Source organism: Erinaceus europaeus, chromosome 19 (assembly GCF_950295315.1).
Source record: "Erinaceus europaeus chromosome 19, mEriEur2.1, whole genome shotgun sequence".
NCBI classification, from domain to species: domain Eukaryota; kingdom Metazoa; phylum Chordata; class Mammalia; order Eulipotyphla; family Erinaceidae; genus Erinaceus; species Erinaceus europaeus.
In genome coordinates, this window is record NC_080180.1 from 51,524,600 (window position 1) to 51,536,638 (window position 12,039).

At 46.6% G+C, this 12,039-nt stretch overlaps 1 protein-coding gene and 1 long non-coding RNA gene across 4 annotated transcripts in view; one reads left to right on the plus strand and one right to left on the minus strand.

Moving 5' to 3' along the window:
• GATB (glutamyl-tRNA amidotransferase subunit B) overlaps window positions 1–12,039 on the plus strand; it is an 88,468-nt gene that overhangs the window by 59,479 nt on the left and 16,950 nt on the right. The gene's annotated exons all lie outside the window — the stretch shown is intronic.
• On the minus strand, window positions 1,597–8,926 carry LOC132534752 (uncharacterized). The gene is made up of 3 exons (XR_009546464.1): window positions 8,834–8,926; window positions 5,248–5,320; window positions 1,597–3,860 (listed from the first exon to the last, which is right to left on the minus strand). It is a non-coding gene; the product is annotated as an uncharacterized LOC132534752 (long non-coding RNA).

Below are 12,039 nucleotides of genomic sequence, written 5' to 3' on the forward strand. Positions count from 1 at the left end.
GCCCTGCTGGGATCGATGTTAAATGCTTGTTCCTAGCCCACATCTCGTAAACATTCAGCAAATCGCATGGGAGGAATGGCTGACATGGTGAAGTGCAGACTTTGCCATGCGTGAAGACCCAGGTTCAAGCTCTTACATCATGAATGGTGGAGTGGCACATGAATAGGAGTGAGTGGTGGTGTCTCACCTCCTCTGTGTCTCATTCTGAAATTAAAAAGCAAAAATGGTCTCCCAGAATCACTAGAATTACACACACATGAGTCCCCTGGACAAGGTGTGTGGGTATGTATATATGTGTGAGAGAGAGAGCGAGCAAGAAAGAGAGAGAGAGAAATGGGGGGGTGGATACAGGGGCTGGGAAGAAATGGCCAAAGGTCATGAGCCTCAAATATCAGTTCCCTTTCTCCACTTGATATCCTTCAACTGGACGCAGGCAGGTCTTGGATGGAGAAAGTGATAATTCCAGGTTTCTTGGCCATTTCTCTGCTTGAGTCAGTTATTTCAGAAAAGAATTCACTAAATATATTGTTTTAAAACTCCTTTGTGTGTCAACAAAGTGGGAGATGTTGCAGAATCTCCACTCAGAAATAAGATCATTTCTCTTCAAGACACCATCTGAACCAGACCCTCTCCTCAGAGAGCACAGCACTTCTGGGGAGCATGTGATGCAGGCTGGGGGAGCGCCCCTCACTGTGAGTCAGTTCTCTGCAGACAGGGCCATGTTGTTATGTGTGTTTGTACCCTCCATTCATGTGTCCTTCTTATGCCAAATCCTCAGGGCCTGTGGACAAGCTGAGGAGTAGCTTGTGGTGCATCCATGCTTTCATAGTTTAAGGGCTCTGTTAGGGAAACTTACCTATTTAAAAATATATATGTATTTACTTATTTACTAGCAAGAGAATTAGAAGAAAATATGTGAAAGAGAGAGGGCTAGAGGGGGGCCAGGTAGTGGCACACCTGGTTTAAGCATGAGTGCTATCATGTGCAAGGACCCAGGTCCCCACCTACAGGGGGAAAGCTTCGTGAGTGTTGAAGTAGGATTGCAGGTGTCTAGTCTCTCTGTCTCTCTCCATCTCTATCTCCCCCTTTCCTCTTGATTTCTGGCTTTTTTCTATCCAATAAACAGAGAGAGGGGGGACTAGAGCACTGCTCAGCTCTGATGTAATGACGTAAGTTCTGGCTCTAGGAATTGAACCTGTAGCCTCTGGAATCTCAGCCATGCAAGGTGCTCCAGTATACTGAGTTGTCTCCCCGACCCAAAACCACCTTTGATCTGCTCATTTCACTTTTATTAGTAGGTACTGAAATAGGAACAAATATTTGAGGGAAATGTTTTCTTTGCTTTCTAAGAGCAAGCACACACATGCTGATTGGCTGGATTGGAACAAAAGGAGGTGGGAGGGGCTTCAAGATGGAGGTAATCTGGAGTCATTTTTGAAGGGACTTATTATGTTATTTTTAAAAATATGCTTATTTTTATAGCCTCCAGATAATGCATTAGGTGATTCTCTTTTTTGGGGGGTGGGGTGGGGGGGTAATACTTGAGATTCCCAGCACAGGTGAGAGGAGAACACAGTAGGAATGGAAAGAGAACGATTCAGTCAAATTGTTTTCCTTAAATTAGGCTCCCTGAGCCCTTTATGACTCTGTAATCATTGGAAGCTGAGTTACTCATAACATCCCTAAAAATGATAAGTTCATGTTTTCTCCTGCCTCCACCAGAAACACAACAGATTGCTGAGAAGGGCAGATGCACAGATCTAATGAACCATCTTTCAATTTAAAAAGTGCCCAAGAGTATTCATTAAATGAATAGCAGTGGTGGAGGTGTGCTCTGCAGAGCCTCAACTCCATGTGCGGTGCCTTTGCACTGCTGATTAAATTACGCATTAAGCGCACGCCCACCCACACACACATGCCTTACCCACAAATAATGAAAAACTTCAGAATCGAATGCCACTCTCTAATCTATCTTGTTAATGTATTGCACTGGTAAGCCCTGAATTATATATTGTTATTTTGTCCCTGATATTCACAGGACTCTAATATCATGCTCAATTACCTGCCAGAATGCCTGCACGCAGTAGGCCTGCAGTGACTGCCCAGTGACTGGATGGATGATGAGTGGATGCCTAGCATGCTAGTACAGTACTGGTGCACTGTTCCTGTGAAAAGCAATCCTGACTCCAAAGGTTGGACACATAAGCCACCCCTCTGACAGCCCAGCTGACCATGGGATGATGCATGTGTCCTTGGCCTCTGGGTGAAAAGACCCACCTTGGCCACACATGGACCAAACGCAAATCACTTGTGTCTCTTTATCCCCGAACAACTTTCATTCCAGCATTAAATGAAATCCACATTCAGATTGTCTCTCAGTCACTCAGCTTAATCTCCCCCCACCAGAAAACCAGATTTATTTTTGGATATTCACCTCCACTCCCCATGCCCAGCCACAATGAGAGCGCCTTGCTAAATCTGCAACCTCTCTAGCTAACCTTACTTTTCTACCTTGTGCCAAACTGTTTTGATTTCTGACCTCATCTGTAGGGAATCGAAGAAATACAGAAACAGAGATCCAAGTGATGGGATTCTGCAACATGAATCCAACAGCATAGCAGATTCTGCTCTGAGTCTGTCTAGCTGAGAGTAATTACTAGAATGCTCAAGATGATATGCTTGTGTATTTTTCTCAGCAAACAGTCCTGGGGAGTTGTCTCTGGGGCAGCTTCTCCTCAACTCCACCTCACCTGATTCTGGGAAATCTGCCTAAGGGACATTGAAGACCTAGCTCACGGACAGGCCAGTGTGGTCTACGGTGGGGCATTTAAAAAATTATTTATTTATTAGTGACTTAGACAATTTTAAGACAATAGGGGTGTAGTTCCACATCACTCCAACCAAAGTTCTGTTCCCACCTCGACCCCTACCCCCAATAATAGCCACTATAGGTCCTCTGCAGTTTTAGAGACAGGCTGTTTACTGAGGTTTTTGTTTGTTTGTTTTGTTTTTCAAGCTCATGTATTTAAATTCTTTATGTTCTACATAAGAGTGAAACCATCTGGCAGTTGTCTTTCACCTCCTTCCTTACTTTATTTCCTTACTTCACCTCCAGTTTCATCCGGTTGGTTCTGAAGGACACAATACTATCTTTTTAAATTGCCAAGTAGTATTCCATTGAATATAAGTCCCATATGTTCTTTATCTAGTCACCAATCGACAGGCATTTAAGTTGCTTCTGTATTTTGATGATCATGAGTGATTTTGAACACGAGGCTGCATGCATCCCTTTGAGAATTAACACTTTGTTATCTGTTGGATAAATGCTTAAGAGTGGTATTGCTGGGTCATCAGTTATCCCCACCTGTGTTTGTTTAACAGTTCTTCCTATTCCATAATGGTTGCACCAACAGTATAACAGAGTTCCTCTTTTTCCACATACTCACCAACACTTAGCAGTTCCTGTTTTGTTGCTGTTGGCCATTCTCACTGGTGTGAGTTAGAATCTCAACGTGGTTTTTCATTTGTGTTTCTCTAATGATGAGTGAAGTGCATCTGTGGGCCATGCATATCTCTTTAGAAAACTGTTCATCCATATCTTCTGAGTAGGCCACTTTATAATTCAGCCCTAGTTTCTTCCAAGCCTTATGGTAGGATTATCACTCTCTCCACATCACAGGTGAGAAAACAACATCTGGGGTTGAGTAGAAGACCTGGAGTGACCTCCCCAATCCTGGGGGAGCCAGTGTCAGTCCAGGCTGACTTCAGCACCCAGGCACTTCACGTCGAAGCCCCACAGAATGTGCCTCAGTGCCAGCCAGACAGGAGTAACATTTCAAGCCCGTTGTTCTCTTGGATCACTTAGCAGAGAAAACAGAATTTTCTTGTGTTAGCACTTCACACAGTCACACTAGTGCCTCATGAAACAAGGTCCTAAAACATCAGTTCACTTAAAACTTTTGACTACCCACCCCTCTTGTTTCCCAAGATGCCAGACTGCCCTATAAATAGCATGCAGCCTTGCTAACTGAGTGAAAATCAGCCAACTCCAGTGAAAAGCAGAAATTATGTCCATTTTCTAAGTAGAACGTTTCAGAGAAACACAAGCTCTCCTCTGCAGCTGATTTAAATTTTACTTCCTGCCATAGGTATAGGGGTTCTTTTAACTGAGTCATTGTGAATGGTGGCTACTTAGGGGGGTGGGGAAGGACTGTGGAATGACTCTGGTGCTAGCCGTTAGCACTTGGTAATGAAGGACCTGGCACAAGCTCCCAGGTGACTATCGTGTATGATGTCAGCAGGTGGCTAGTTTCAGCCTCGTGAAGAGTCTAATGATGGGGTGGCATTGCAGCCCCCAAATAGTGTTCCTTGAGGGCCTTCTGAACTCACACCAATGCCCTGGACCATTTTCAAGCATCAGAGCTTTATCTTTGCCCTGTTGCTTTTAGCTCTCCTGAGTAGCCCAGAGGACAATAGGTTTAAACACTAAAATGTAGACAGTCTAGATTTCAGAACTCAACTGTTACCTGTAGTCATGTGTGTATGTGTGTGTGGGGGGTAATCTGGGACTGTTCCCTTCCCCAACTGAAAGAGAGAGAGGGATGACTCACTAACCCTGAAGTTGACAGACACAGCAAAATTTTTATTGAATCTAAGAAAATAAAACACTAAATGCAGTCCAGCAGACTCTGAAGAATATTTTGCCAGGTAGAAGAGCTCCAGTACTGAATAGCTACTGATATTCCAAGTACCATAATGCCTGCAGAATTTGATTAGCAATCTAGCCTGGCCACAGTCGGACCCAGGGAGTCCCCTCCTCACCCCAGAGCCTGTGTGTGTCTGTCTGTCTTTGTGTTCCACTTCAAGATGTGCAGTCTTGTTTCAACAACTTCCTTTTCTCTAGCTGGCTGTCCCCCCCCCCCCCCCCATTTAAAGTCATAATCTGTTGTTCTGCTGTCCTGAAGAAGGTTAAGGTGTCTCTGCGGGATAAAGAAACAGAAAAGAGATCATGACTATAGTGAGTGGCTAGATGGATTGTTTTCCAAGAGTTTCTGATTTGAGTGTCTAGTAAGCTCAAATGGCCTGGCCTTTCTTTCTGGATGATTTGCCCATAAAATAATTCTCCGTGATGAATATCCTTCTCCCCCATAGGTAATGATACTTGTGAGCTAATAGTTTGAAAAAGCCTCTGAAACCATATTGACTGGGTTTTGACTGCCCAGAGTTACAGAGGAGCAAAGTACTCACCTCCTCACTACTGCTGGAGGAAAAGCCATTTGGTCAGCGTCGTCGCTCACCATATTTCAGCTCGACACAATTTCTGAAATTGATTTTATTCTTCATTCTATGAAATTGCACCCAGAGCTTGCCAGCTTAAAAGCGCTTTCACAGCTAGTTTATGCATTGGGAAAATAACCAATATTTTGTTCTGGTAAAGTTGAATCAAAAGATACATCTAACTACACTCCTCCTCCACCCTCCACCAACATTGCATTTACTTCAAATGCAGGTGACAAGTGGAACTCAAGGAGATAGCACACCGGTTATGAAAAAAAGACTTGCATGCCAGAGTCTCAGAGGTCACAGGTTCACTCCCTGGTGTCATCATATGCTACAGTTGAGCAGTGCTCTAGTAAAAAGAAAGTGTCCAGTGCAAGAGACAGGAAGCTTTCAGAGATGACAGTCCTCTGGCTTTCAGCCATTTAACCCCTTGGGGACTCAGGGATTCTGCTCTTAGTCCATCTGTAAACCTGATTTCCTGTTTATGGACTGGTCTCCTTTGAGGAACAAATAAAATGATAGCGGGTTGCAGATAGCGGGATCTTGGAGGAGATGGGCAAACACAACCCTTACTGGCTATATTTTAGCTCAGCCAGAAAGCTGCTGTTGAGTGGCACAGGGACCCCTTCACAACTGACCCCTTGGACAGTGCTCGCCATGGACACATGGCAATGTGAGTATCATCAGAAGTGATTTCTTGACAACGTACCTTTTGTGTCCCATTCCCATAGATAGAGTCTTCTAATTATGCCTGTCTGCTGTCAACTTTCATTACCTGAATTACTTGAATTTTGATTATCCAAAGGAAACTTATTCCCAAATTGGTCCCCCTCTTTTACATCTCTCCTACATTTAATGCATCTAAGAGAATGTAAGCTCATTTTCACATTAGTCTAAGCCAACTGGAGGTGAGAACATCCCCTGAATTGAACCAGAATCCTGAGCTGAACTCAGCTGCATGTACTTCCCTGCTGTGTTGGGAACACAGCCTGAACCAACTGGTTAAAACCAAAGTCTTACTCAGGTCTTAGGGGCTCCCTACATGTGCTGGCAACATGACCCAGGGGTGCAAATTGTGGGTCCAAGAGAGAACTACAGGCCCATCTAGTTTTGTGTTCCCTGAGACAGACTAGACAGCAACTCGAGCTGGTGTTTCTGGATCAGTTTCAGAGCCTGACAGATTCCTGTGCTCTTGAAAGGGACAGTGACACTTGAGGGTTCCAGCCTTAGTGCAGTGGCAGAGCTTCAGACTTGAGGCATGAGGTGTAGCTATGATCCTGGGCACCGCACGTACCAGGGTGATGCTGTATTTCTCTCTCATTAATAAACAAACCCTTATCTTTCATATCGACTTATAAAGGGGAGGGCCGGGTGCTGTTGCATCTGGTTGAACACGTGTGTCACCATGTGCAAGGATCCTGGTTCACGCTCCCGGTCCCCACCTTCAGGAGTCGTGAAGCAGTGCTGCAGGGGTCCCTCTTTCTTTCTCCCTCTCTATTCTTTCCTTCCCTCTCAACTTATCTGTCTCTACCCAAAATAAAAACAAAATAAATTTTGAAGGGGAATAAGGAATTGTGCAGCAGTAGCACACAGGACTTGCCTGCAAGAGGCCCCAGGTTCTAGCCCCAGTACCACCAACAGACTCAGATTAAAAATAAAAAGAACACTCTGGCTTTTTCCTCTTGCTGGCTCAGGCAGAGAGTAATGTCTGCTACAGTGGCCTTGTGCTCCCAATTAACTTCCTTTTGTTTTTTCCCACAGAAAACTTAGAAACTTTTCTAGACAAGTTCTATTGGTTTGGTCTCAGTAGCTGAAAGATTTGCACAGTGGCCTAATATTTCCAGAAACTTGTCCACAGGGCCACTCCTGTTCTTAGTCCAGTCTCTCCTCCTGCTCCCCGCTTCCCTACTGCTCTCTGGGGCCTCCTTCCCTAATTTCCGTTTCCATCCCAACACTGGCATTTGTTGTTATTGGCAGGGCAGCTGGGTCTACATTCTGTTTTTCTCACCTTGAGAGATGACCAGATTTGGGTATGTGACCCAGTGCTGTCTCTGCAGAAACTGTGCTCCCTCTACCCCTGCTGGGCTGCAGATGGGGGCACTGCCATCTCTGGAGAGTGGCTCCTGGGGACACCTGAGAGCCTGGCCCAGAGCAAGCAGCCTGGAGACCTGAGTCTCCTATACAATGGGTTCACCCTAGCACACACACACACACACACATACACAGAGAGTGTGAGAGAACCTGCCCGGCTCAGTGTAAACCCCCTTGAGTCACACATCTCACAGGAGTTTAAAATGCAGGATACTGTGTGGATGCCAAAGCTCTATGAGTGACAGTGACTGTGTCCTGGTGGGACACTCACTATGGCTTCTCTAAAGCAGGGGGATCTTGGGTCACTTCCTGCCCCTGGGAACCCTGTGTGCCTGGGCCTTGTGTCTCGCCACTGTGGACAGACCTCTGGGAGCTTGGTGTCCATCCAGAGAGGCTTCCAGCAACTCTACTATTTTCATTCAGTTTTTCTCTCTCTCTTTATTATTTTTTATTTATTTTTCCTCCCAGGTTATTGCTGGGCTTGTGCCTGCACTATGAATCCACTGCTCCTGGGGGCTATTTTTTCCCATTTTTTTGTTGCCCTCGTTATTATTGTTATTGCTGTTGTTGTTGTTGGACAGAGAGAAATCGAGAGAGGAGGGGAAGACAGAGAAGAGGAGAGAAAGATAGACACCTGCAGACCTGTTTCACCACCCATGAAGTGACCCCCTTGCAGGTAGGGAGCTGGGGGTTCAGACCGGGATCCTTATGCCAGTCCTTGTGTTTCGTGCCATGTGCGCTTAACCCGCTACGCTAATGCCTGCCCACCCCCTCTTTAAATTTTATTTATTTATTATTATTATAATTAGATAGAGAGAAATTGAGAGGGGGAAGAGAGAGAGACAGAGAGCCACCTGTAGCACTGCTTCACCACTTGTAAAGCTTTCCCATTCAGATGGGGACCGGAGGCTTGAACCTGATCCTTGCACACTGTAGTATGTGCATTTAACCAGGTGTGCCACTGCCTGGCCCCTCATCTCATTTCTCAGCTAATTGCCAAACACCTTTGCAATTTTTGCCATCCATGAGGAGCTTTGAACAGCTCTCTGGCCACTCTCACAGGCAAGTTATTCTGTGCTGTGCCTGGGCCTGCTAGGCCCTCACCCCAAGCCCCAGGAAGGCAGGGGGAATTGCTGCCTTCCTCAGAGGCAGTGCAGCCTGGGGAGGGAGGGAGACTGCATAGGTTCAAATCCCAGCTGTTCACTGTCTGGCCACAAGCACATTTGTTCATGCCTCCTCTGTAGGGGAGAGTCCTGCTAGCACCTAGCCCAGGGGCTCACTGTTGGAACAAGATGAGTTAATGTGGAGTAAGCTTGCCTGCCACCTGTCCTAGTTTCTGTTGAAACTATTAGTGTTAATATCATTAGTGGGGGCAGCGGCAGACATGTGCAATACTCCTCAGGCTGGCTGCCAGTGTCCAGGTCTGGCAGGTCATCTGGAAACAGTCCCCAGAGCCTCTTACCTAGCCCCCCACTGCTCACTGGGGGTCCCAGGAGTGGCAAGTCACCCCAGCTTGTACTTCCTGTGCTTTCTCTTCTGCCTGCCACAGGGTAGCCGTCCTGCCCAGATTCCTTTCTCCTTCTAAATATAGTCCCGCCCCACTTCTGCTCTGTCACCAGGCTCCTGCCAGGGTGTGTGACTTAGAGCAGGGATGACAGCTGAAGAAATCAGCCTTCATCCACTTCCAGCTGGATGGAGCCCATCTGCATTTTATCAGCTCTGAAGGTAGGAAGCAGAAGGCAGCTTTGGGGCACTCTGCTCCCGGGACCCCATGCCAGGGCGAATCAGGGTTCCTTCCCAGAGCAAAGGCAAGGTGCCCTTGCAGCCTCCACTAACACCAGCACTGACTGATTGACAAGTCCATTAGCAGCAGCAGGGCTTCCTGAAAGCACTGGAGGCTGCCCCAGCATTGGTTCTGAGTGTAATTGACTGTGTTGGAAAATTTGATTAGAATGTGGGAAGAGTGCTTCCTGGTCATGGAGCTGCAAAGATAATCTGGTATCATACAAAAGATAGGCCCGGCCGCCACGGCTGCTTTAGCCATCTCTGAAGGCACAATTAGAGTGACAAGCAGCCCAGAGACCTGATGGACAGTGTGGCAGAAGTTTCAGCTCAGCTGGGTGGTGGGTAGGTGAGTACCCAGCTGCCTGCTTGTTCCTTGCCTTTGAGAGGGGTGTCAAGGCCCCCCTAGTGCAGGGACCTTTCTGCATTGCTCTGCATATAGCTTTTCTGTAAGAGAAGTACTGGCCTACTGCTTTCCTGAGGAAACCAGATGGTCATACTGCCAGGTCCACCAGAAACTTCTGAGATTCATGCCAAATTAATTCACCATTGCTGAGCTCCTAGAAAAAGTAATACTGTGTCATCATTCAAAAAACAAACTCCACTGAGTAGAGCGCGGAGCAAGCCTGCCCCATGCAGCTTCTCACTGATTGGGGGTCCTCTGGGTGACCAGACACAGCCCCCTCCGGCCTGCTCACCCCATCCCACTCACCGATGTTCACATCACATTCAAAAGCCATGTTTCCCCAAGCTGAGTGCAGCTCCAGCTCCAAGAGGCTTCATCACAGCCCTGACATGAAAAGACAAACACAAGTCCGACTTGCTGCGTTATCCATCCAATAAAAAAACCACCCAAGGGGAGCAGAATAGCTATTCATCACATCCCCTGCAACTCAGCCAAGCCTGCAAGTTCAAGTGCAATATTTCTAGGTGGATTTAGCAAACCTCTCCGTGGCAAAGCAAAAGACTTTCTCCTGACAGCTCTTTCCACTGGCGGGCCAGCCTGTCTGGGTTAGAACAAAGGGAATTCTGCCCCTCTGATGTAGGCCAGACAGCGGGTCTGTGCCTCACCAGTGGCTTGTGTACGGTTGTGGAAGTTTGAATACTTTTCCGTAAGTTGAGCAGAACTTCCTTTTTGCCTTTATCTGTAGTCAAGGTTTGGCCTTTGCCATACTCTAGCATGAGCAGAATAATAGCAGCACTTGAAAAGATTCAAGACATGATTGTGGGATTATTCAGTAGGCTTGTCACCAGAGAATTTGTCTGTTACAAAGGGCATGTAGATTTTTTTTTTTTTTTTGGTATTACTATAGAGTTTCTGCTTTAGCACCTGTGTGCCTGTGTGTCTATTATAATAGCATCTTCAGCCATTAAACTTTCAGAGCACTTTTGTTATCATGTCTCATTTCCTCCCAGAATCTTGATTCTTCCAGAAAGCTCTTTTTGGCTAATTGCATGTTCTCTGCAAGGAGGCCTTACCAAGTAATATGAACCTCAAGAAGAGACTATTTCAAGTGCATGTTTGGAATTTCAGCAGGTAGAAGGAAGTCTGTTCCTTCAAATGCATCCTCTCTGCATCTGGAACCTTCAGTCTGCTACATGAATGGGAAATGGTTTTTTTCTTTCCTGTACTGAAAAGCAAGGGGTAGACTTAGCCAAATATACTGGGCCTGGCAAATCATCTCTTCAGGCAGACAAGCCGTAGCGTGCAATACGACATTTAAGGTGAACCCGGCTGGGTAAGAGTAAGCATCCAGATGTGATCTGCAGTCACATGCTCCACCCCTGAGCTATGTCCCCTGGGATCCAGATGTGGATTTAAGAGTACACATGAGGGTGGGAGGCATTGATGCCATCCTCTGAAACTTTGTGAGCAGCTGCCTGTAGAGGGAACAGGACAGCATGGCCCAGGCCCCAGAGCTGACAGTCCTGTGGCTTCTTCTAACAAGTCTCCTCCATGAAGCAGCCAACTGAATCCGACCCAGACAGAGACTAGGGCAAGATCCGCTTACCTGGCTCAGCCCCTCAGAAGCCTGGATGCCACTTCACCTTCACCCAGTTACTTGGTCTCAGGGTGTCCCAAGTACCTATATATATGTTCTTTCTCATGCTAAGATCCAGGTCTGTCACTTCTTAGGATAATGCAAAGATGATTACAGTTATGATCCCCCTCCCCAGAGGTAGAATATTCTGTTTGTTCTTGTTGATGTGCTATCCCTCCCCGGGGAGGCAGTAAAAGATTGATACAGGGTAGTTTCTCATCTCCTGGTGACAGGTGGCCATGGAACCCTCTCAGCCCCAACTTAGGTCCTTTTCCACTTTCTTGTCTTCTTTTTTAATATTTTATTTTAATGAGAAAGAAAGGAGAGAGAGAGAGGGAGAAGAAAGAAAAACCAGCGCACTGTTCATCTCTGGTTTATAGTAGTGCCAGGGGTTGAACCTGGCACCTCAGACCCTCAAGCACTAAAGTCTTTTGCAGACCCATTATTCTATTTTCTCAAGCCCCCTTTCTTGCTTTTCTAGTCCAGCAACCACTAAGACTTCCAGCAGAGCACAGACCTGGAAAGAGAGGGATAATCAACTCAGATCTGAGCAGGACAGCACAAGCCCAGGGGACAAGGATGCGGCTCAGGGAGAGAGGCTTCAGGGAACACAAGGGGAGGTCACATTGCACCATCCTCTGGCTCATGGCTGACAGTTAGGGCTTCTGAACTAGCTTCCCTTCTGTTAGGACCTGCTCCACAGAGGTCCACAGAAAGTACTCACAGCAGTACTTGCTGCTTACTGACAGTGATCGGATTCTTCTGGCAACGTCTCTGTGTTTAAGGAGGAGCAAGCAGAGACACCCGAGTGGAGGGAGGTAGTGTGTGGCAGCTTCCGTGTTGC